The following is a 25,270-nucleotide window of genomic DNA, read 5'->3' as shown; positions in this document are numbered from 1 at the left end:
TCAAATGAGTTTTCTCTGTTCCAGCAGTTCTGCCAGCAGCTCCGTTTCTTTGAGCCTCAGGCAGTGCTGTAGGCACAGACTTGGAAAGGTTGCAAACCAGGAGCAGCCGTGCCACCCAAAGCTCTGGCTTTAGGTTTTGGGATTTGAGAAGACACTTGAATGTGTGCGGGTATACTATATGTATTCCTGTGTGTGTGTGTGTGTGTGTGTGTGTGTGTGTGTGTGTGTGTGTGTGTGTGTGTGTGTTGAGGCCACATGAAATTGATAATTTCATGGTATTTTATAAGTAGGATTACAAATCACAGGACTAGCCATCTTGTAATATGCTCTCATAGTGTGTGTTTGTTTCATGAAAAGAAATATTACATAATATTATTTTGTACATGAGCACCTTGGATATGCAGGAAAATCTCCCTGTCCTGCCATCCTACCAAAGGTTTAGCTCAGGACAGTTTTGACTAGGTAGTATAGATAGATAGTCTTCATTCTCACATGAGGAAGTTAATGGGGACCTTGAGTAACTTGCCCGTGGCCATTGGAGAGAGGAAGACAGTTGACTGGCTCTAAATGCCATGTGCTGTTGCTGTTCCTCAGGCCAGTCAGACATCTGATTTGACTATAGTTACCAAGACTTAAAGATGAGGTTAGTGAGCTGTGTGTGTTCCTTCTCCTTATGACCTAGGTGAAGGAGAGACAGAAAATGTAGATGACTAGGCTAGTGGCAAAGCTCCTGCTTCTGAATTCATGTTCTGCTACATAATTGTATGGTAATATTCTTGGGCAAATCATCATTTCTGAACTAATGACCACTTTTCATGTTATATTTGTGAAAATTTTCACACGAGTTCCCAGTTCTCTTGTCCTTCTCTGCCCCTGTATGAAGTTCTACATCTCACTTATGAGGAGAATAATCTCTTCCTGCTTCTTCATCAGGTTCATGTGGGGTGAAATGAGATCATGAATGTGGCAATGTTTTGTAAAATAAATTTCTACATAGATATAAGGTTGTTTTTACTAATGGATTAAAGTAGTCTTGGTGTCCAGTGCCCACAAGTAACTCCTGCCTGTTTAATTTACAGAGACTAACACATCATCTGGCTGAGCCTGTGTCCATTGTCCATTCCAAAAGCCAGAAGCTGCTTGAGGTAAGAGAGGATTGGAGTCTTCACAATCATATTATGACAATAGGCACTTGAACCTATGATGCTTAATGTTGATTCCCAATGGAAGACACACAAAAGTACTTTATGTTCAAGAGGATCATGAAAAATATCCAAGAAGGTAACTTGCCCTCTCAGCCTTCTTGGTTTAATTTTTCCTTAAAAGGGGTCCATCCAGACAATCTGGAAAATTGACATTTAATGAACATATGAGAATCCACAGTGGTGCTATACAGTAGGAAATCTTTTCCACCATTTTATCATGCCGTTCATTGGCTAGTGTATGGCAGGCTGGCTTTCCACCTTGTCTTCCCAGCTTTCCTTCTGTGCGTATAATTTTTACTGTACTATGTAGCCAGAATTGTTTGGCTCTGAACGAATGAACTAATGAATGCTTCTAGGAGTTAGTCATTGTATCTTATATGCCTGATAACCATCTAGCCCTGCACCAACCACTGCAAGGTTGCAATGAAGCACCTCTGTTGGTGATCTATTGCAAAGGACAAAGAGATCATTGGGGAGATCCTCAGCATGTGGTTACTGAGAAGATGGAGGCTGTTAGCAGAGAAAGGGGACATCTTTAGTTCAGCTCCTCTATTTTCCCTTAGAGCCAGCCGGCTGCTGATATTTGTACCTCCCAGTGATGCTTCTGTGTTCAATATGATCTTTTCAGCTTTTTTGCCAGGAGATGAAGTTGTCAAAACGATGTTCCTAACCTGAGGCCTTGGAGAATAAAGCTGTCTATGATTTGGACTCATCATTTAGATTACTATCAACCATTTGTTCCATAGAGCATTTTGTTAATAACTTTGGTGTACTATTTCAGTGATGATGAATTACAAATATGACTTCACACAGTTCTTAAAAACAAACAAACAAACAAAAAAAACAAACCTGAAATTTTTGGTACTGTCCCATAATCACAGGAATTACCAATTTAGAATCAAGTGGAAATTATGGTTTTAGGCTAATAGTAATTTCAAAGCTAATATTTATCAGATATGCTAAATATCAAACAGGTGGGTGACATTGAATTGAAAAACTTCTGTAATTTGCTCAGTTGTGAGTATAGTTGGATTTTTTTCTTATTCTTACAAAAGAAAATGTTATCAAGAATTGGGTATGCAAAAATATGCAAGAAATTTTTTCTTTTAGTCCTATTATGTTATATAAAATGTCCATACAAAAACTTGTTTCTAACATATCGTGTTCATGGACAGATAGATCAAAAGAGAACTTCCTGAAACATCTCTTGTTAGAGTTTTTGATAGCCCCCATGACATGTACTTTCAAGTTAGAAAGGAAGAAAGTCAACTTTCCTCTGTTCTCTGATGTCATTATGGGCCTAACTTTCAGGGCATCTGGCAAGTTCCCTCACTGTCAACACCATAAAGAAGAGGGAGATTCCCATCTGTGCCCTGACTTACCCCAGGTGAATCATTAGACCCATTGAGACAGGTCAGAATGCTCAAACCAAAGGGGATTTGAAAAGTGAATCTACCTAAATTTTCTACTTCAGAGACCTCCTTGAGAGAGCTGTTTGTTTATGGACTGTGGTTATCACTTGCTTATCCCTTAGCTTCCACTAAGGAATGTGAAAGAATAAGCTTTGAAGATTATTTAGTTAGCTGCATTCACTGTCCCAACTGAAAATCTGTCTCAACACTAAAGGAAATATTTTAAACCTTGAAAAGTGCAAAAATTGCTCTTTAAAATGGGGGTTTTCTTCTATCTACCTACTACCTATACCCACCCGCTTATCCATCTGTCTGTCTGTCTATCTATCTATCTATCTATCTATCTATCTATCTATCTATGTTTGTCTGTCTATCTACCTACTTACCTATGTATCTGTTTGTCACCCATCCATGTCTGTTTGTCAGTCATCTGTCTATCCAGCAATGTAATCCCTATCTTTCAGACTTACAGACTCATGGGGACTAAGAGAATTATCTCAACCTTTGCAAGATGGAGAACTAAATACTCTGGGAGCATGATGTACACATGTAAAACTGTCTTGTGGTAAAAATGGGCATTAGTGGGAATAATAAAGAATAGCAGTTTAAATCCGTAATTAGACTCGACAGTATGCATGTCAGCAGATATCAATGAGTGTAATCATTGTTTTTCCTCTGCTTTTGATGTTGATCCGCCAACTGTGGTGTGTTCCTTGTCCCGTTTCCAAACCAAATCTATTTAAAGCCACACTTCATGGGATTTGAAATTGTACACCCTGTTTACTCTTAAAGAACATGAGGTATCATTTCCAAATCGGTCTCTACCAGAGCAAAAGCTGACTTCTGGCCTCTTGCAGACCATTGGCTGTCTCCATTTTCTACATGGTGACTCATTGGGGGACTAATACCAAATTAATTCTCATGGACTTACTTGTATTGCCCTATGAATTTTCAGTTTTGGGAAATTGTCTTGGTCTGCCTTGAATAATCTTAGTCAATGGCTGCTTGTTTTTTTTTGTTGTTGTTTTGTTTTTTTTTGTTTTGTTTTGTTTTGTTTTTAAATGGGGGTAGAAGCAGTAATCATGTGTGGATTTCTTCCTTTGCTCCCTGAATAGACTCTCATTGCTTTGGGGAGTGAAGCAGTATGTTCTGTGTGTCATGTGGGCTGGACGCAATGAGAATATAACTATCCCTAGTCTTGGTGTCAGCTGGCTGTGTCAACTTGGGCAGGGCCTCCTTCCTCTGAGTCCAGTCCAGTATCTGCTAATAGACAAAGGTGAACCAGTTGATGAGGGTTTTTCATCTGTTTAATATTCTAGTAACTAGGATGTCATCCTTCTCCCTTTCTGCTGTGTTTCCAAAATCCTGTGACTTCATCACAGAGCCTTGTGTGGAAAATTGGTACTGTGCCTAATCCTTGATTCTTTGATCTAACAGAGCACAGTTACTGATGGGAATTCTAGAGTATGTGTATTCTTTGATTGGGTTTTGAACACCTGGCTGTCCCAAGCTCCAGCAACATGCAGTTTCAAGTTAGAAAGGAAGGGAGTCAGCCGTCTATGCCAGTGGCTGTCAATCTTCCTAATGCTGAAACCCTTTAATACAGTTCCTCATGCTGTGGGGATCCCCAAGTATACAATTATTTTGTTGCTACTTCGTAACTGTCATTTTGCTACTGTTATGAACTGTACTGCAAATATTTTTGGAGTTAGAGGTTTGCCAGAGGGTTCATGACCCACAGGTTGAGAATCACTGCTCTATCAATGCCATTGTTCTGCATCCTCATTTTCAAGGATTTGGTAAACTCACCTACCACTAACACCATTAAATAAAGGTTAGTTCCTCTTCTGTTGTCTGAGTTGTCCAGTGTAAATCATCATCAGGCTCGTTAGGGCAAGTCAGAATGTCAAAGCCAGAGGGTCTTTTACGAGTCAATCTCCCCAACATTTCTAACTTAAGAGTTGGGAAATTTTGGGATCATGGAGAGAATCTAATGGTTCTAGGTTTGTTAATGACAATGCTGGACCAAAGTTTCTTTTTGTTTCACACTTGTGTGTGTATGTTGTAGTTGTGCACATTTGTGCTCCTGCATGTGCCTGTGGAAGCCAGAAATTAGTGTTGGGTGTCTTTTTTTCCTCTGCCACTCTCCACTTATTTATTTATTTATTTATTTATTTATTTATTTATTTATGGGGCAGTGTCTCTCACTGAATCTGGTGCTCAGTGATTGGCTAGACTGGCTGACTAGAGAACCCTAGGCATCTGTCTCTATCTCGCCAGGGTTGGGGGGGGTGTGGTGTCAGGCACTTTCCCCGACCCCTCTTGTGCCCTGGTGGCCTGGGACTAGGCTGGGTGGAGAAGATGCTGGTGTTTCCATGGGACATCAGATTGAAGATAATGCAGAGACCGCTGGACATAGGCACTCACTTTTAACCACACAGTACAAAGATTCAGATACTGGGAATTACTTTACTGTCTGAGGAGTAGATACTCACTCTGATCATTGTGCTGTGATGTTGGTGAGGGCAGGTTTTTCTCTGGACTTCTCCAGTGAGGTGAGTGTTGGTAGAGATTCTTGCAGAGGTTCGCTGACTCTGATTTTCTTGAGTTTCCAGCTTGCCTCAGCTCTCTTAGCAGGTTTTCAGCCATGCTATTTGCATTGCTCTTGATTCATGTGATCATCATTAGAATGTGGGTTGGGAGAGCAGGGGAAAGGGGGCACACACAAATCTGTGAACTATCTCAAGCATACACATCCTCAGAGAATACCAGCTACAACTTCAAGGCTTTCTAGATACTCTCTAGGCTTTATATACCTGAGTTCTAGGCTAGACAAATGATATTTCTATAGTGAGAAGCTGCATCTTCCATTTTGCTGGTCCATGCTTCCTGTCTCTTGGATTTTTTACCACAGACCCTCTGTTATTCTTCTCTGCCAGCCTCCTTTTCCACAACTCTGGATATTCTCACACAAACACACACACACACACACACACACACACACACACACACACACCTGTTAAGTGATGTTTTGACCTTGAAATTCTTATTCTTCTTGTTCCATTTATTAACTTATTCTTTCAGTAAATGGACTCAGTATTTGTTAAATGCATTTAATTTTAATACAGTACATTATTTACTTTGGAATTTTTTTTTCATATAAAGAACTCAAGCTCCCGTTCCCCACCCTTGTATAAAGGAGTGAAACTTAGGAAGTTAAAATATCTGCTCAAGCAGCCAAGTTTGGATTTAAATCCAGAACAATGGCAAAACACAAGTCATCCCAGAGATAGCAGGGAATATGAGCAGGAGTCCAGATAGAATATAGTGAATGGGTTGCAAAAGAATGCAGGGGTTACAGTCTGGGTGATTTTGGTGAAGAATAAGCTTACACCTTCTGAGTCACTTATGTGATAACTCACTAGTTTAATTATGTCAGCCTTCGGGCAGAATATAGTTTTCTCTTGGGTTTGGAACTGCTCGTGTGGTTATCTTTGTGAGATGAGGGAGAAAAAAAAAAAAAAAAAAAAAAAAAAAAAAAAAAAAAAAAACAGGGTCACAGTATCCTGAGTAGAGTCTGAGTTAACCTGCTGGTGTGGCATGTTGGTGCTTTGGGGAATGGTTCCTGTCATCCTGATCATGGGACTTTTTACAGAGACAATTTCTGTCCATCCATAGCTCCACGAAATTCCAGATGTGAACAGCTAGAATTTGCTTCCTGCCAAGTTGTAATGACTGCCACATGTGTGAAACTCACACTTAGTGGTGGTGACCAACTGTGAGCTTATGTGGGAACCAGAGAGTGAAAGCCTATGCCAGAAGCAGAGGAGGCCTCAGGGGTTGCCAGGGGCAACACCCTCACTGTCCAGTGGCCAATAGAGTGGATGCAAGTCAGTGCAGTTCAGGCAGCAGGTACGCAGTTCCATGAGAGAATGGAGATGAGCCATGGTCCATAGCAGTTGTGCACAGGGATGCCTTCTGTATTCCCCTTCTTCCGATGGGCTGCCTCGCTCTGAGAGGCCAGCGTGCCAGAGCCCTTAACTACATGGCCCTCTGAGAGGCCAGCATGCCTTTAGCTACATGGTGCTCCCAAGGGTGCTTGATTCCCTCTGTTCTCAGCTTTGTGGTCTCTAAATATCAAATCATACCCTAATTATCAGGCAGTTGGATAATACTGTCCTCTAAATCATTGGTTCTCAACCTTCCTAATGCTGCAATCCTTTAGGTCCTTATGCTGTGATGACCCCCAACCGTTAACTTATTTTAGTCATGTTACATAACTGTTATTTTGCTACTGTTATGAATTGTAATGTAAATATCTGATATGCAGACTATCTGATACACACCTCTATGTAAAGGTTGTTTGATCCCCAAAGGGGTGTCAACCCACAGATTGAACACTGCTGGCTTAAATCCTTAGTCGTCCTCATTCTGGCTTGATGAGATAGACACAGTTCCTTTGTTGTTACTTGTTCTGTTTCCTCATTTGATGTGTTTTAGGTCCTGCCCCACCAGAGTCTTGTCTGAAGATCAGCAATGCCCATGCTACTTGGCAGTCTCCTAGAAATGCAGATGCCAGACCACACCCTAAACATCTTAAATCACTTTGCACTATTACAAGACCCTCAGGTAGTTCCCATGTATTGTTAGCATTTAAGGGACATTCTTAGAGGCCACAGCCTGCTTGGAACCACTGGCTCACTGCCAGCATTCTTAGGGCATGTGGTACCCAGGCCTCCAGATACAGGGAGGGAACACCATGAGATTACTCCTTGGGAATAGTGGAGGACTAGGTTGAAGGGATCCAGCCAGCTTTATCTTTTCAACACCCTTCATTTCCTCAGAAGTGCTGTTCACAGAAGCCAAGCTGGAGTGGATTCCAAAGTCTTTCTGATCCCCAAATCCATGTTCTTTTTATTAAATCATAATGTCTCAGTCAAGAGGAATGTAGGGTAACGTGTATGATAACGCTCCATTCCCTGTAATGTGACTGTTTCCACGCTGGCTGTTCTACTCTCTTACTCAGTTCTTACAGGGGAAGGGGAAAAAAAAAAAAAAAAAAAAAAAAAAAAAAAAAAAAAAAAAAAAAAAAAAAAAAAAGGAAAAGCTTGAGATGAAAGCCAGGATCCTGCAGCTTAATCAGTTATTTTCGTTTTTTTAATGAGGGTGACTATTGTGAAATAAGTAATTATTAATTACTCAAAACTAATGAAATATTTTAGTTTCCTCACTAAAAAAGCATATGGAAGCTAAAAGAAAGCATATGGGTGTTTTTTGTGGAGCATATTGGTGGATGGACAAATTACGGTTGTGCCAATATGCCTTAGCTGTCTGGCTGGGGCCATCCCTATACTACATGTGCTGGCATCTGAGTTTTTGTCTGCTGAAGGGCTTTGAAAGCCTCTTGTCTTATCTGTGCCTTGGGTTGCATTGGGAGTTGCAGAGTTCTGTGTCATAAATCCTCCCCATTCAGCCATTCTTGGTTGAATGTGGATGCAGTGTAAAAACTTTAAAGCAAGTGGCTGCTATGGGGCTCCCTTGACAGATGTCTTTATTCCAGCGCACTAGATGGAGTGAGCCTGCCCAGCTAAGGACTAGCCATTGAGAGCTTGCCTACCCAACACTTCCCACATGCTACAATGAGAGAGCTGAGCTGGGACCTCCCTGTTCCATGAGGGACCCTGTGTGAGTCCCATGGGCAGACATCCCATCTCTGCATTGTGACGTAGTTGCTTCTAAAGAGGCACAGTAGCAGTGGTGTTCCATTGTTCATGTGCATAGCTGCATATCCAAGTTTGTGTCTACAGTTCTGCTCCAACCTTAGCCTGTTAAGACACTTGGTAGATTGGAAGGTGATTGGAAATAGTGTGTTTGATTGTATACATTAAGGCTTGTCAAGTTCTGAGTCAACATGGTATTTTTGAGATGGTACCTGGCAAAGTGACAGAGAAACAAGATTTTATAGCAAGCCAAGTTCCTGAGTATTTTTTTTTTTTGTCTCCTATGTAAAATAGCTTGTACTGGCTTTATGGATGGAGTCAGTAGGTACATGGAGCTGAATTTGTCCCAGGGCCAGTCAGGATTCAGGGCAGAGTGTGAGCCCATTGATAGGTTGGGAAGTGATGTGTAATCCCAGTAGTACCTTGTTGGGTGAGGGAATGCTGTTTTTTCTTAAAGGTGTCTTAGGAGCCCAGAGACTGGAGTTAGCCTTGAAGATGGTTAATTGGATCTTGATAGAGCAATAAAAGGAGCTGAAGTGTCTGTCTCTGATATGCAAGTAAACATTGGCTCCAGGCCCCTAAGTATCAGGGATGGCAGGGAAGTCGAGGGAGATCGCAGAAATGCCTTCTTGAAAAACAACAACAAAACAAAACAAAAAAAACTTTATTTTTGGTGACCTTTAAGTTTCTCCATCTGCATCACTTGAGCCTTGGAGAAGATAATTTTCCAGATGTTTTGTACTACAGCTGGAATTCTACAAGATTTCTTTTCTTTAGTTTGGCTTTTGGAGACAGGGTTTCACTGTGTAACAGCCCTGGGTGTCCTGGAACTCGTTTTGTAGACCAGGCTGACCTGGAACTCACAGAGTTCTGCCTTCGTCTGCCTCCAAAGTTGCTTGTTTGTCCAGCCAGATAAGCCCCTTAGCTAAATTTGCCATGCAAATAGCAAAAGAGCAAGCCTATAGCCCTCAAGGACTTCATTGCTCTTTCTTTTTCTTGCATAGCACTTCAGTGACAGCTGGGTGGGTGGTCATTATTCTAGTTTCCAGTGTAGGAAACATGGAGTGTTAAAGTGACACAAGATGTGGAGCTATCTTAGACAGCCTTTCTGCTGCAGGGGACTAGGTCTTATGAACACCCCTCCCCACTACACACATACACATACTCCAGTGTGGTTTTTGTTTTCCTGACTAAAGGACTAGAACCTAACTCTCTGTCTCAGAAAGCTCCCTGAATCTATAACTTAGCTTTGCTATCAGCCTTAGCATTTAACTATTTTTTTTTCCTTTATTTTTCTTTTGGGGCAGAGTCTGTTATCCAGGCTGGTCTTGAAGTCCCAGGCTCAAGTGACATTCTGGCCTCCGCTTCCCAAGGAGCTGGGATTAAAAACACATGCCATTACACCTGGTTTAATTTTGTTTTCTACCTACATTTTATTTTGTTTTGGCCTCTCCTTTAATTTCACTACACAGGGTTTTCAAAGAAGGGTATTCTTCAATAATGTTTCCCTCTGCTCTTGCCTGTGTCTGAGCTGGGTATATGAGGTTTACATGCTTATTGAGTTTAGAACTCTGAAAGATCTTAAAATAACCTGTTTACTGCAGTATTGCAGACACCCACCCCCCATTATCTGTCTGGTTTCCTTTAGACCTGAAGTTGGTGTCCCAATCTGAGCAAGCCTTAGAGAGAGGTCTGGTTTCAGAGTCACTGTGTACCACTTAGCAGGCCTTGGCTGTCTCCTTTGTTTCTCTGAGAGACCATTAGGACTAATGCAGTACAGGTGGCATCAGTACTGAACCCTGCAGGTGGACACAAAACTGCAGTCACTGGGTACCTGCTGTGTGCCAGGTTCTGTCCTGGCTGCTGTTACCAAAAGCTAAGAGTTCCCATTCCTCCACAAGGGAGGGAGACAGGTTGCCTAGCAATAGGGAGGGCTGTTAGCAGAAGCTCTCACTTGTAGGCACTGAAAAGTAATATATGGTGTCTAGGTGCTTCCTTTTACAAAGCGGGTGCAGGGCTCTGTGGCATGGTGTGCAAGCCTGCTATAAGAGATGAGCATCATGGAGGCGACTGAAAACTGCCAGAGGTTGTGGTTTGGTGAGGAGGGAAGAGGACCCAGCTTGCCCAGATTCTTGCCCATGTGCATTTTTGACTCTCTGGAGGAGTAGGGCATGATGGCTTACTGAGAAGATTGTAGTGTGCTTTCACGTGCTCTTGCATCATACTGTCCTTTCCTTACTGTCTTTTGGTCCCAGTGAGAACCTTTTCCCTTTAATATTCATCTGTCTTCTGTTTCTTTTGCTTCTCCCACCCAAGTAGCCCAGGGTCCTGCAGGCGTGCCTGTAGCACCATCCTCTGTATTGGACTGTGGACGTGCAGACAGAGAAGACAAGTCACAGATCTGTTAAGCCCACAGTAAAAATAGCTTGTGATCTATGGGACTCAGTATTAAGCAAGATGATATTAGCGAGGTTTGAGTGCTACTCTGAAATGTGGCAGCTGCACACGCATATTGGCTGTGTCTCTCCCTACCTCTGGCAGCTTGCGAGCAGTGTTACCATGACACTCCCCGGGCTCTGTTTAGATCAGCTATTTTTCTGAAGGAGTCCCTGACCTTCCCCACAATTGAAACTGTGGATGTGGTTATGTCAGAGCCTCTCCAGTCCTCTCCAGTATCAGTTTGACTACCACGCCTTCAGTTGTCACTTGGAAACTGTAGGTCACAGATATTGAATGTGTAGGAGCAAGAAGTGCCATTAAACAGCTTATAGCACTGCTCATCAGTAGGTATTGTGGCCACTGAATGTAAGTGGCTTGAGGTCTGATTCGCGGCCAGGTGGTATTTCACCTTGCCACATTGAGCCCTGCCTCTCTTCCTACTTGAACTCACATGGCTATGTGGGACACCATGGTTCCTGGAAATGGTCAGAGATGGTACAAAAAAAGGGACAGTAGCTCAGTACAGAGGAAGAAATGCAGCAAGATGTTGTACCTTATACATGTCCCCCAAATCAATGAGTTTGAAACATAACTCCAATGCAGCAGGATGGCCGGTGGGACCTTACAGCAGATGGCACTGCCATCATGAATGCTGTTGTCAAAGGAGCAGGATACTTGTCTCCAAATGGAGTTATGATAACAGTTTTCCCTTCTTGCTCATGGGGTGAATAGGAGTCTTCCCCTCTTGCTCTCCTGCTTTAATCCTCTCTTCCCTTAGACCCTCTATCATGAGATGATATGGCACAGTCCCCTCCCCCATCAGATGCAGCTGCAATGTTCTTGGACTTCCCATGGACCATGGTCTAGATAAGTCTCCTTCTTTCTTTCTCAGTTGTATAGTATGAGCTATTCTGTTAGCTCAACATGGACTATGATAAGGATTAATGCACTCAGACTAACTTGCAGAGGTGCTGAATTGCTACAGTGCCCCTTTGCAGAGTCATGTAGGGCCAGGCTTTCCTTTCCTATTCCACATCTTCAGTTGGAGGAACAATGGCATGGCCTCTGTTGTCTGAGCCATTTTCTGTGGCCATGTCCAGCATCCCTAAGTTGCACAGAAGCCATTTAGGACCAGTATCAGGCTTTAAATTTTTTTTTCTTGTCTAATATCATGTGTTATTTTAAAAGTCCACTGTCTCATTGTAAGATGGGCAAATGTTCTTAGGGACCAAGACCGTGACTTGGATGATTTTTCCTTCCTTCTTCCTTTCCTTGTCTGTCAATCCTGGCATAAAGTAGTGACCTAAGCTAACAGGTCAAGCATTTACAGCAAATTTTTGTTGAATTGAACTTAGTGGGATTCCTATGAGCTCTTAATGTTTTTATTAATTGCTAACGAAAATTGGCAAATTTAGATTTTTGGGAAAAGTGTTCTCACTAATTTAGATTTTATTAAGACTTCTGGTATGTTATTTAATATTCATAACAGCCAAAATAATTTTATTGTCCTCATTTTGCCATAAACATGTGAAAGTGAAATTGACCTCAAATAAGTGCTTGTTGTGGTGAGATGGTTCAGTGGTTAAGAGCACTTGCTGCTGTTCTAGAGAACCTAGAGTCTTAGCCCCCCATGGTGGGTCACAAATATCTCTACCTCTAGTTCCAGGGGGTCTGACAGCCACTTCTGGCTTTTAAGGCCACCATGCATGTGGTACCTAGACAGACATGCAGACAAAACATCCATTCATATTAAATAAAATCATAAGGATACATCTAAAAAAATAAATGATTGAGAATTGATTAGCACCAAATCTATGCTCTCATGCTGTACCATCCCTCCTGTTCTACCCTACGTAGCACTTAGAGGCTTCATTCCTCACCAGCAAGCCCTTCGGGCCCCACTGAGGAGTCTCTAGACTTTGAAGGATGTGGTCTATGTCTTTAAGAGTTACCCGAAGTTCAAAGAAATATGTTATACTTCAAGGGGCACAGTAACTGATGTGTTTTCTCAGTAGGCTGACTAAAAAGTACTACGTTTCTACCCTAGTTTCTAAAATTCCCAGCACTTTTACAATAGTTCATGTGATTCTTTACCTTTTAACAGTGGCTTATACAGCCTCCTTGCTCTACATGTTTTGCTTCGTTTAAAGATAATGCAACTAGATTCCTTTTAGGATTATTGAAGGATGCAGGAATTTCTGAATTTGACCACTTAAGGAATTATTCTATATTTTCCTTATTTATTAAATGGTACTCATTTGGTTTTTCTAAGTTATTTAGACTTTGGATGAGTTTTATTTACAAATTATAGTGTGTGTGTGTGTGTGTGTGTGTGTGTGTGTGTACATGTGTACAGCAATTTGTGTGAAGGTTAAGGACAGCTTTATTAAGTCACTCTGCTCTTACTTTTGCCTGGTTACTCAGGCTGCCAGGCTTACACAGCAGACACCTTTACCAACTGAGCTTGGATGGGCATTATTGATAGCATTTTATTTATTGATAGCATTTGCATCTTTTCTGAGAAATCACAAACCTGGATAACAAAACTGGATCAATTCTCTTTTATATAAAGTAGGATGTACTCAGAGAGAGAACATTGCTACCTAATCTAAACCAGTATTGAGGCAAAATTAATCTGCAGTAAGTATAAATCTGGCTATATATAGCTCTCAAGTTTCTCTTTTGTTCTTTTTGGGGTGTTGGAGGAGAGCGAGTGGGGTAATAATCATATAGAGTCCAGAGAGAAAGTTTAATACAAAAGACAAGTGTCCATGTTAGTCACTTGTATTTTATACGTGTGCGCCTGTGTGTGAGTGTACGTGTTTGTATACATGCAAGTGCACTTGCATGCCTGTCTGCTCATACATATGTGTGATAAGATTGTTTTAGTTTGCTAAAGTTGTCTTAATTAGGAAGTACATAATAAGCTTGGAATTAACAAGAAATCGAAAGTTACCCAAAGCTTGGGTATTCCAGGGAGGGAGGAATATTTAGGAATTGCAGAGAGGTATGCCTCTTATATTTCTGATCTCTCCAGGATTTTTATCAAAGGCTTTTTCAGCATCTAATGATATTATCATGAGGTTCTTCCTTCCTTCCTTCCTTCCTTCCTTCCTTCCTTCCTTCCTTCCTTCCTTCCTTCCTTTCTATTTATATGGTGGATTATATTTGCTGAGTTTCATATATTAAACCTTCTCAGCAACTCTGGAATGAAGCCTACTTGATCATGGTGGAGGATAATCTTTTTGATGTGTTCTTGGATTTGGTTTGCAAGTACTTTGAGTATTTTTGCATCTATGTTTAAAAGGGAAATTGTAAGTGTCTATCTTTATTGAGTCTTTATGTGGTTTGGTTATCAGGGTAACTGTGGTCTCATAATTGGGTGTAAATGAAGTGGGTAGTTTTTCTTGTGTTTTTATTTTGTGGAATAATTTGAGGAGTATTGGTGTTAAGTCTTGTTGAATTCTGTGCTAAAACCATCTGGCTTTAATCTGTTTTGCTTGATAGACTTTTATTGACTGTTTTCTATTTCTCTAGGGGTTATAGTTCTATTTAAATTGTTTATCTGATCTTGATTTAACTTTGGTTAGTGTTACTATTTAGTGAGTTATCTATTTCTGTTAGATTTTCCAAATTGGTGGAATACAGGTTTTGGATGTATGATCTAGTTTGGATAAGGGTTTGTCTATCTTGTGAATTTTCTCAAAGAACCAGGTTTTTATTTCATGGACTCTTTGTATTGTTCTCTTTGTTTCTATATTATTGATTTTACCCCTCAGTTTGATTATTTGCTGGCATCTAATCCTCCTGGGTGAGTTTGCTTCTATTTGTTCTAGTGCTTTTAGGTGTGCTGCTAAGTAGCTAGCATGAGATCTTTCCAATCTTTTTATGTAGGCAATAACCTGAGCACCACCCCAGCCACAAAACCTTTAGCCTACAATCTGTCATGCCTGCAAGATATGCTGGGGCAATGATAGTGCAGGACTTGTGGAGGTTGAGAACCAATGTCTGACTTGAACTTGAGGCCCACACCACAAGAATGAGCCTGTGCCCAACACTGGATGACTAGAAACAGGAGACTGGATAGGCTAGACACCTAGGGTAGAACCAAACAAGACTGGAAAAAAAAAACAAAGGAAAAATCAATAAATAAAAGTGATTATTAATGATACTATGCTATACTCATGGGTATAGGTTGATGCCTTCCTTGTCCACTGATCATCAGAGAGTCATCCTCCGACAGCAGATGGGAGTGGGTACAGAGATCCACAGCCATACATAATGTGGTCAGAGTGTACATTGGTGGTCTCTATTGGTTTTCTCCCCTTGGAGCTCAGGGAACTCACAGAAGAGAGGGATGGCAGATTGTAGGAGTCATAGGGGATGGAGGAAACCAGGAGAACATGGCTCACTGAATAAACTGAGCAGAGTTCACACAGCTCACAGAGATAAAAGTGCAAGCATGGGGCCTGTATGGGTCTGCACCAGAGCCGCTGCATTATGTTATGGTTGTTAGCTTGCTGTTTTCATGAGACTCCCAATAGTGAGAATGGGGATGCTTGTTCTTAGGACACTTCTCTTCCTGTTGGGTTCCTATTTCCAGCCTTGGTGTGAGGGCTTTTTGCCTTGCCTTATTATCTATCTTGTATAGTCCTGCTTGGCTGTAGTCTCAGAGGCCTGCTCTTTTCTGAAAGGAAACCAGGGGAGGGGAAGTGAATTGAGGGGAGGCAGTGGTGGAGGTGAGCTGGGAGGAGTGAAGGCGGGGGGGGGGGGGGGCGGTGGTGGTGGTGGTGGTGGTGGTGGGAATCTGTAGTTTGGATATAGTGTATGAGAGAAGAATCTATTTTAAATGAAAAAAAAAAAAGAATTGCAGGCAAAGTGAAAAGTTGGTAGGCGTTGGTATTAGAAGGAAGTCAAATATACTTTCTTCGAAAAGAATGCCATAAATCTCAATGTTTATGTTTACTTAATTTCTTAACTTCTATTGATAGCCATATTTTGCTTAGTTATATTAAATTGCTTGTGAACAGTTGATTTCCCTAATAAAGTAAGATGCAAAAAGAAAACCAACAAAAAAAATAATACTCCCTTAGAAACCCCAAAAGCAAAAGCAAAACTAGAACCCCCAAAAGCATCACTTTGCACATTTGCTCTTCCCACATTCGCCTCATTCTGGGGTTTCTCCTGCTGTCTGTTTTCCCTAGGAGCTGTGGAGCACCATGCAGACAGGAGGTATCTAACATGTTTGTGACAGTGGTTTTATGAAGCTGGGAACAGAAAGTTAATGTAATCTTTCTAAAATTCTTAGTGGGAACACAGAAGGCTTCTTTGGAGTCTCTTTACAAGTCACTCTGTCAGTCACCCCATGTCCCACTCCATAGGCTTCTTGCCAAAGAAATACACACTTCAGGAGTGGAATAGCCAATGTATACACTATCCCAAAATGTCAGTGAAGGCGAAGGTTTCATATATTATAAACTGTTTCAGAGCTAGACAAATATACGTGTGTAATAATATATAGAGTGAATATATGTACATGTATATGATCTGTTCCCTGTCATAATATTTAACCCAAAGTGCTATTTACAGTAATGAATCAAAATGTCAGATTTAAAAATACGAAGTGTCAGAGTGTTCCCACGTTGCAGAAAAGTTTGATGTGACAGTCTGTTAATCATCTGACTATTACATCAAATGTGTCTTACAAGGTTTTTTTACTCAACACTGTGTCTTGTGGGCTCTTCATATTCTTTTGGTGAATTCCTGGTTCAAGTTACATTTGGGTTGCATGTCTCCTGTACCTCACACAAAGGCTGCTATGTTTTTCTGTACTTAAAAAATGAATGGATTTCACATCATTTCAGAAGTTTGATTTTGTGTCTGACACATTTATGAGTAGTAAGCTGTTTCTTTTTTTTTTTTTTAACTTTAGTGTTTCTGTTTTCACTGCAGAAACTTCCATGGAATATGAGCATATAGAATGGGTGTTTAGAGTTTTTACCAACTGGTCTCCTCAAGGTTTCATTAGCTCTCTTTGTTACTGGTCACTCCTTGACCTTGGATGCAGTTATGAGTTTTGTTTGGTACATTGTTTATGTCAATTAGGTCATCCTTCTACAGGGGCTGAATTTGGGAAAAGGCAACCTTGTTTCTTTTAGGAAAATTGACGTCTGTGCTATTTACTACTTCTGCACCCATGGAGCACTCTTATTTATTATCTGTGCTTCAGCTTCTTCTGAAAAGTCATTGAGGGTGAAATTTGAGTATGCCTGTTAATTTTTTACTTTGAAATGTTTCCTCTAAGCATCCTAAGGCTGGAGAAGTAAAGCTTTGTAAGACAGTGAATGACCTGGGCAGTGGTTCTCCGAATCAAGGGAACCTGTGTGCACTGCTCTCGATTTGCTAATGTTTTGCACCAAGATAAGAGTTGCACACTGTTAGTGCCAGGTATCCCAGTACTTCAGAAGGCAGGGTGTTCGCTGACTTCTGTGGCTCGTTCCCTAAGTTTCTTGTGGACATCAGTGCCAACTGCTCCTGCCTACGTTGGTCCCTATTTAAGTCCTTTCAGGTTGGATTTCTACACACTGAGAACTGTGCTGTGGATTTCTGCGAACTCGTCATCTGTGTCTAACATGAGTCTTTACTTCATTTTTATCTCTTCTTTCCTTTTTGCTTTGTGTTGCTGGGGATGGAATCCAGTGCCTTGTACATGGTAGGTAAGCTCTCTACCACTCAGCTGCATCAGTTTATGAACTGTCGCTGAATCCCGGCAATGCAGCGGCTTTGTCAATGGTTGCATCTGTTTCTAGTGGAGCACATGGATTTTCTTCTTCTTGAGCTCCCGATTGGGGAAGAGGGTGCATACTCAAAGAAGCCCCAAATCTTTGTTACTGTCACTCCTTGACCGTTTCGCTTGTTGATCTCTGCTCTCTGTACTCTCCTCCTGCCTTCATACTGACCAGTCACCGCCATGAGCCTCTGCATGGTGTGTTTCTCCCCATGTCCTCAGATATGGCAGAGTAGCGTAATTTAAAGCTGTGAATTATAAATCAGGCTGGAGACTGTCAGCACACCAGGCGGTCATAGGCAGGAATTTGTAAGAAATTTCAAAAGCCTGTAAGTATCGATAAAACCAAATTGAAGAAAAAAATTTCTCAAGGATAAAATAAGTATAGTAAGTATGAAAAAAAGATGAATAAGTGTTTCCTAGATATTGAACCATTATTACTAAATTTCTTAAACTAGAAAATTGTGGAATTAGTTTGGCATAGCTATTTTAATGGCTGAAATCCACATGGGAGAGAATGACCAAAAATTCAGAACGAATGCTGAACTCTTTCTCATAGTCAGACACACTCATAATAACATATGCCTAAAACTGTTGAGCCCAGAAACAGCAGCCAAGGGCCAGCTTTGAAATGCTGTTTCCAAAGTTCCCTGTCAGCCATGGAGATGTACCTAATAGATCATGACTTTCTTGACTCAACATCTCTTTTTTATTATTAACTCCCTTCCTTCTTGTGTGTGTCTGCCTTTGTATTTGCCTAGGTTCTACCTGAGCCGTGAGCCCATACTTCAATCACATCTGTTTATTAGAAATAACTATGAATCCTGCCCTTTGCTCATGTGGTTTGTAGTGTGGGGTTATTTGTGTTTTTGCTCATCTCCTAGATGATGTTGAAAGTTTGTGGACTCATTGTGCTTATTGCTGCTTTTGTTTAAATTCTGAACTTCTCATATGGACATTCACGTAATGACATCTTAATGCCTGTTGTCATGCATAGGTTTGGAAGCTGATAGTTTTGAATAAATACATTGTCTGCCATCAGAATACATTGTGAGGAAGTCTTTAGAATTTTGTAAGAAAACGCTCTTTCCTCAAGGATGCTATTAGTTATTCTTCACAATGCTGAAAAATGTCACAACAGCAGCATGTCAAGGACTTGGGCTTTTATTTACTAGGTATAGTCCATAATGGCAGGGGAAGCCATGGTGTCACATTGCTTGTACCATTACCAAGCTGAGTGGCAAATGGTGGTACTCTGCTCACTTTTTCCTTTAGTCCAGGCCTTCAGTCCATGTAGTGGTGCTGCCAAAATTAAGGTAGGTCTTTTTGTCTTAGACAACCTAGTCTAGACTCCCTTACAGGTATGACCACAGTTATGGTTTGTTCCCTAGATGATTCTAGACCTTGTCAAGTTGACAGTAGGAATGCATTTGGGCTCTGAGGACTTTCATTTGCTGGAGATCACAATTTAAAGGAGACTAATCCACCATTGTATAAAGCACAGTTCACCATGGGGACAATGGTGAGGTAAGTAGAGAAGTCCCTGGGAACCTTCGAATGGGCTTAGGTGAGGTGCTACAGGAGGTGATGGCCTTTGAAGTCACTGTCAATGTTGACAAGTTTCAGCAGATGGTCTCAAGACTAGGAATGGACAGAGGAATGGACGGAGTGCTAGTACACTGAACACCTCTTCATGTTTTCCAGACAAGGTTGTGGGCAAAGAAATGCGGGGATATCTCCTTTGACCATTCTCTGCTGATATGCTGGGCTATTTGACTATGCTTATCACTACTGTTTTTTATTTGTGCACTGTTTTACACTTACTTGTAAATTATTTCTTTGGCTATTTCCCATTCATACTTTTCTTCCCTGGTCCTACAATTCTGCCCCACGTGGCTGATCAATGCTGCCTTGTTTCTTTGGCTTTCCTATTTCTCCTTCAGATATTTAGTTAAACTACTCTCCCTCGTTTATTGTTGAGATCCTTTATGATTTGCAGCACTAGCAATAGATGCTGCTTTGTTTCCCTGTGTTGGTTCAATCAGTGTGTTTGTGCTAAGGGCACACTGGTTTTCCTCTTTCTGATGTTTGGGTCATCTTGTTCACAATGTTATGTGTAGGCAGCCATGTGTGTATTGTGGCTAGTATTAATGGGGAGAGACGAAGACACAGCAAGGAAGTATGTTATCAGACTCCATCAGAGTGAAACCTTGAATGCCAGGCTCGTCAGAAAATGTAGTAGAGACTACATTCTGTGGTCCTGTCAACAAGCCTCTTGCTTTTAGAACATTATATTTTGATACTTATGATAATATAAGATACATTTATATCAATTGGATCTAGGCAGCTTTGCTATCCACTACATTATTAATTCCAGATGGGAAAATTCATTAGGCCTCAAATTTTGTTTGAGGCCCAACTGTTCCTTAAATTATTATTACAATTATTATCTATTTTTTTTTACAACTGATGGGAAGAGAAATTTAACAGCTGTGTGATTAACAGGGCATGAAATTAAAAATGTTTTGCGTAGCATCAAGAGGTTGTTTACTACAGAATTTCTCATTGGAGAATCAAGTGTCATTAAGATTGGCCACAAGATGCCCTCTTTCACTGTTAAAGTTTGATTTCTTCACCCATTTCTTTGCTAGAAGGCCTTTAGCCTTCCTTGGCAGGGACTCGCCTGAGGACGCTTCATGCAGGCAGCATCGGCTCTCCTAATGGTGATAGTGAAGGTAGCAGCCATGGGCCCTGAACTCACTATGTAACACAGCTAGCATTCAGCCTTACTGCTTCATTGAAGAATATGTAAGTTCCAGTCTGAAGAAAAGAGACACCTTAGCAAAGATTTCAGCCCAGTTGGCAACTCTGGTCTCTGTTGTCAACTACCAGGACATTTATATGTTTAAGGAGGCAGACTAGCACTCTGGGCAGTCATGTTTATCTTTGTATTGTCCTTCACATCTGTAGACCTTATATTTGTTAGGTCATTTGCACAAATCTTCTTTTAATCTGCTTGTAGAAAATACTACACCCTTCCCTTGGGTTAGATGTTTGCCACCTTTTGTAGAAGCCAAACACATAGCTAGAATGCCTTAACTTAGGATTGAAGCCAATTTTATTCCTTTGTTGAAGGACATAAATTCTGTGTATCTCAGGTCTCATTCCCTTCTTATCTAATTCAGGCAAAATAGTGACTCTTAACGGTTACTGTCGGGCATGACAGAGTTAGTACTGGGAAATATTTAAATGTTTGACAGTGATTCATGGTTTATACTCAGTTAATGTTAGCTACCTCTTCCTTCCCCTCTTCCTTCCCCTTCCCTTCTCCCCACCAGCCTCCTCCACTTTTCCCGTTTCTAGTGATACTGGGGAATCAAACCCAGGGCTTTACACATGCATGTGCTCTACCACTGAGTGCCATCCTCAGCCCCACCTTTAGCTGTTCACATTTGAAATGTGTTGTTCTGTATTTGAAGGCATTTCCTATGTATTGCAGAGTACATTGCTCAGCTTCCAACCTGGAATTCTTCAGTTCTCTTTGTCCTACTGCCTTTAATAGTCTTTCCTGTGTCATACTTATTTGCATTATTCTTTAGACAAATTTTACCTTTTAAGACATCTTTTTATTACATTTAGTGGTATGTGAGGGCTTTTGCATGAGCATGCATGTGTGTACATGCATGTGGAGGTCGGAGTTCAAATTATGGGAGTTGCCTTGTGAGTCCTGGGGGTTGCTGGTCATTAGGTTTGGTGGAAAGTACTGTTACCCACTGAGCTATGTCACCAGCTCCAACTTTATCTTCATAATTGCTAAATTAAACCTACATAATCTACCTTTGCCCTTAAAGGTTTGTCATTTGGGCAAATGAGTTTCAAGGCAATTAATACAGGTAGCCTCTTTTAGAGATAGACATGAGAACCCTTTAGATACACAGTTAGGGGATTTGTGGTCATCAGAGGACAGAAACATCAATTTTTTGTTGGTATCTGAGGCATGTATAGACCAATAGAGCCTTCTAGAAGGAGAAGTAGTTTGAGGTATCAGTAGCATGTTGGGCATAATTTGACATGGCTCACAGAGGAGGCTGTGAGTGGTGTGAGCGTTGCCTGTTTTTAATCATTCCCTCTTTGTTACCATGGTCTGCACTGTGGAGAGATGCCTATTGCAGCTACCAAGGCTCTAGCATCAGGGGATGTGATCAATTAGAGAAACACTGTGAGAGTACTTCAGTCTGTCGGGACAGGAACCACATGGCAGTAGGAATGGTTCAGGTTGTGTCAGAAGGGGCTTGTGGCAGTGTCACGTTGTAGCTATATTCGGAAAGCAAGGTACATAGCACCTTCACTTCAGAGGCCTGCCCTTAGTAGCCATGTGTGCAAAGCTAGGCTCACATCCTAAAGGTTCCATTTTCGTAAAACTACTTCCTTATCCTCGGAACAGGAGACCAAACACATGAGCTGGAACGGATGTTTCCTCCATGTTCCATGAATACAATGTGCCAAGAAGGAACTGCTGGTACATTCTAGCGTTTGTCTCCTAAAAGGGGCAGACGTTAATAGGAGGGACAAAGGCTGAAAATGGTGGAAGTGTGTAGAAGAATTGGAGAGAGAGAGAGAGAGCACTCAACTTTTAAAGGAATACTACTCAGGTCCTAAGTAGTATTTATTTATTTATTCTTCACAAGTTTTAAAACATAATCTAAATACATAATTTAATTTTAAGTTAAATGCAAATTAAAATATCAAATTTCATTCCTTACATTGTTAATTTCTTGGACGCTAACACTAAACTGTCCTTGTTCTTTGCCATTAAAATGTGAACTGGGTGGAGTATAGGCAGGAGAGACTGCCCCAGAATGTCCTTGTGCCTTTTTTGTAGGCAGTCATTAGGATGCTACCAGCAGCCCTGCACTGGGTGGCTAGTGTGTTTCCTGTACTATTGTTGCTGTTTCTCCTCTCTACATGTAATAGTGGTTTTAAATTTACTGTCACTTTTGGCTAGTGCCCTGATGAGGCAAAGAAATGTGCTTGTGGCTGGCCAAACATTATATGCCATAACTGTGAAATCATAAGGCTGTAGTTGTGGCCAACACCCCAGAACATGTAGCAGCAAGTGTTGGAGGTAATCAGACAGCAGTTTCTGCGTGGATGGAATGCAGACACAGGGAACAGTAACTCCTGAGTGGCTGCCATTGTTCAAAACATCCTTTGAATTTTTTTTCCTCTGTCTTCTCTGAAAAGTTTTTATTTTTATTTAAAAGCATTTCCAGCTTTATTCTTGTATAATTGGCATATGAAAAGTTTATATGTTTAAGTTGGGTAGTATGTTTTGATATATGTTATGCTTTGAAATGGATATGACAATCAAGCTAGTTAACAGATCTGTCAGCCCACATAGTTAGCTTTTTTGAGTGTTGGGATGATAGCATTTTCAGGTATTGCTTAGCAAGTTTCAGGTTTACAAGGCAGTATTGACCCTTGCCCTCATGCTGTACATTGGTTTCTAGAACTTCTCACCTTGAATCCCTGAGTTTCTGTATCCTGTCATCAAAAGCTCCCTACTCTTCCTCCTTAGTTCCTGGGAACCACCAATCTCTCTGCTCCCCTGGCTAATTATTACTAACCCCCCTACATGTAATTAACATCATGTGTTATGGTAATTTTTTTCTGTTCTTGGCATATTTTAGTGGACATGATTTCTCCAGATCCCATCCATATTGCCAGAAGTTGCAGAAACTAACTTTTAAAAATTTCCATTTACTTATTTATTTATTTATTTTTTAGATGAGATCAACCTTGATAGCTTTCTATTTACTTAAAAGCTGAATTATTTTAATTGTGTGTGGGTACCTATATCTGCCTGCCCTCCTTCCCTCCCATGTTTCAACAGCTGTCAGTAGACACTGGCTTGATTCTGTGTCCATCCTTGTGAATGCTGCAGGTGTTTCTCTGAGAGCTTGCTTTTACCGTGAGAACAGGTCTGGTGCTAGGTCCAGTGGATGCTTGCTTTAGTCCTCTCTGCTCATCTGGGAGCCACATCTCCTTGCACTGTGCTTTGCAGGCTCTGGTAGAAGGGTGGCACAGGAAATGGAGATACCTTCCCATCTCTTTCTATCATCTTTTCTCATTTCTACGGTCTTTCATTTGGATGCCTTAGCTGTTGTACAGGTACTTGTGCATATGGATACTTCCACAGTTTGCTTTCTGGGAAGGGTATCACTGCTAACTTTGTCTTCTTCATGGTGACACTCTACTTTTGAATTGTCTTCAGTGATAACAGGGGGCCAGCCCTTGAAGTCACACAGAAGTGTCATGTGGAAATATATCTCATGTATGTGAGAAAACTAAGGCAAATCCTGACATGTACTGCGGGGCCCTTTAGTTAGATAGGACTCTGTTGATTCATTCCCTTGCTAGTTCTTTGCGTGATATTGTCATGTTTTATTTTTTCCATAAAGAAAATTGACTCATTTTTAGTCAGCTGTATTGGGGGAGACGGTGAGAAGAAGGAGAGAGGAGGTAGAGATGGAGGATGAGGAAGAAGCAGCAGAGAGAGAGAGAGAGAGAGAGAGAGAGAGAGAGAGAGAGAGAGAGAGAGAGAGATTTCCCTAGGCATTGCCTAATGTCATTTCACACATCATTAGTAGAGGGAGAAGCAGTCCTTCAGGGGTGCTTTTAAATCTCAGGAAACTCTCAAGAAACAGAAGTCCTTTTAACTGACAAAGATTTGAGCTAGATGTTGTCTATGAATTACATGACAGATTTGTTATAGTTAAAAATAGCTTTAAATATACTAGCTGATGTGTAAATAAGAAGCTGGTAAAATAGTTAAGCCTGCAAGTTCTCAGTGTACTGTTTAGCTTCATTTTTGTGATAAGGGTGCTGTCAGATGTAAAGCCATGTCCTGTCATAGTCACTTTGCATGTTTGACGAGTGTTTCCTAAATTTCGCTGCAGAGTGCCAGCTCCACAGATGGCCACGTCACTTCAGGAACCCATATTCCGTAGTCCATCCATGTTGGGGAATGGCCTTGTATGTTTGACAAGTTTAGCCATGAGGAGGTCAAAACAAACAAAAATAAACGAACTCAACTTTCCTTTCTACTGCACTCAATTTCAAATTAATACTCTATTGGAATGGTTTTGTCAATAATATCCCTAGACTCTAGGATAATTCTTAGGCCATGCTGACTACATTGTTAAAATCCTTAAGGTCCATACCTGTGTTCGTGTAATCTTGTGTGAAATAGGAAGTCATTTTGGCTGAGCTGTAGTCCTGTACCTGCCCTCTCTACAGGAGAAATAACAGTTTTGTTTAAGTCATCAAATGGCATGTAAGGTGGAGGAAACCATTTAAAGTCTGGTTAATAACAGGGAAAAGACATCATTGCCCTGGCCAGACCAACGTGTGACTTTGACCTTTAACCCAGATGGGTTTCTGAAAACAGCCTGATTTTCAGCAAATGCCTGTTATTTATTGGTGCTAGCCAATATTGAAAACTCTGTCTCAGAAAAACAAAAAATAAACAACAAGTAACACATATATTTTGGGGATCCTTAAACCAGCTTGCTTTTGTATTCAGCATCTGAGCTTGATCAGAATTAGCACTTTGTTTAATTATTTAGAAATAGTGGGTTGGACCATCGTGACTTTTTTCTCTTTGCTTGTTTGGAGTTTTTAGTTGTTTAGTTTGGAAAGACCCAT

The 25,270-nt window shown here is 41.0% G+C and overlaps 1 protein-coding gene across 3 annotated transcripts in view; it reads left to right on the top strand.

Annotated features, from left to right (window-relative positions):
* The window catches only part of Lpp (LIM domain containing preferred translocation partner in lipoma), a 606,110-nt gene that overhangs the window by 161,138 nt on the left and 419,702 nt on the right, over positions 1-25,270 (top strand). For all 3 annotated transcript variants that reach the window (XM_035444680.1, XM_035444681.1, XM_035444679.1), the window contains one exon: positions 1,080-1,145. The gene's annotated coding sequence lies outside the window, so the exon portion shown is untranslated. Of the gene's footprint in view, positions 1-1,079; positions 1,146-25,270 lie in introns of those variants that run through there.

This window comes from Cricetulus griseus, chromosome 4 (assembly GCF_003668045.3).
Source record: "Cricetulus griseus strain 17A/GY chromosome 4, alternate assembly CriGri-PICRH-1.0, whole genome shotgun sequence".
Lineage (NCBI taxonomy): Eukaryota > Metazoa > Chordata > Mammalia > Rodentia > Cricetidae > Cricetulus > Cricetulus griseus.
This window is presented reverse-complemented; position numbering and strand designations above follow the sequence as displayed.